General features: G+C 41.7%; 1 protein-coding gene across 1 annotated transcript in view; it reads left to right on the top strand.

The window, feature by feature from the left end:
- Window positions 1-678, top strand: part of AGBL4 (ATP/GTP binding protein-like 4) — a 1,996,071-nt gene that overhangs the window by 512,297 nt on the left and 1,483,096 nt on the right. The window lies entirely within an intron of this gene.

Genomic DNA, 678 nt, shown 5'->3' with positions numbered 1-678 from the left:
TCTCTCCACAACCTCGCCAGCATTTGTTGCTTGCTGTTCTGTTAAATTTTGCTAGTCTTACTGGAGTGAGATGATATCTCATGGTTATCTTGATTGGAAGCGAGAATTTTGAAGCTCTGTCTCACGTACTTTGGATATGTGGCTAGAAGGATCAGTAGCTGTAGAATGACATTATGCTTGGAAGGATGGATGGTCCGCACAGACGAAGAAGATCCTGAGTGAAATGGATCGATCCAGTAACGGGGATAATGGGGGTAGCTTTGTCGGAAACAGTGAGATTGCCTCAGGTTAAGGCAGGTTTCAGAGCTATTGTTACTATTAGTTGCACTTAGATCAATGGGACATAACAACAACAATTACTACATAAATTAGCTCTGGTGGCCTAGTGATTAAGGAATTTTACTGCCAACTCAAAGGCATGTGGTTCAAATCCACCAGCTGCTCTCTGAGAAGAAGATTGACAGTCTCTTTTCCTTTGACATTTACAGCCTCTGAAAACCTGCTGGAGAGTCAGCTATAGGTAAGACCAGATTTGATAGCAGTGAATCCAGTTGAGTTATTACACCTAATACTACCACTACTGCCAGTAATATTATCACAGTAATGACTAATCTTTCAGTTCAAACTGCTTTGAAGGAAGCAAATGGAGAAGAGTGTTGAGGGTACCATGCACTGCTA

Source organism: Elephantulus edwardii, unplaced genomic scaffold, assembly GCF_000299155.1.
Source record: "Elephantulus edwardii isolate Elephantulus edwardi_28Jun2011 unplaced genomic scaffold, EleEdw1.0 scaffold00005, whole genome shotgun sequence".
NCBI lineage: Eukaryota > Metazoa > Chordata > Mammalia > Macroscelidea > Macroscelididae > Elephantulus > Elephantulus edwardii.
The sequence above is the reverse complement of the archived record's forward strand: the minus strand, read 5'-3'. Positions and strand labels throughout refer to the sequence as shown.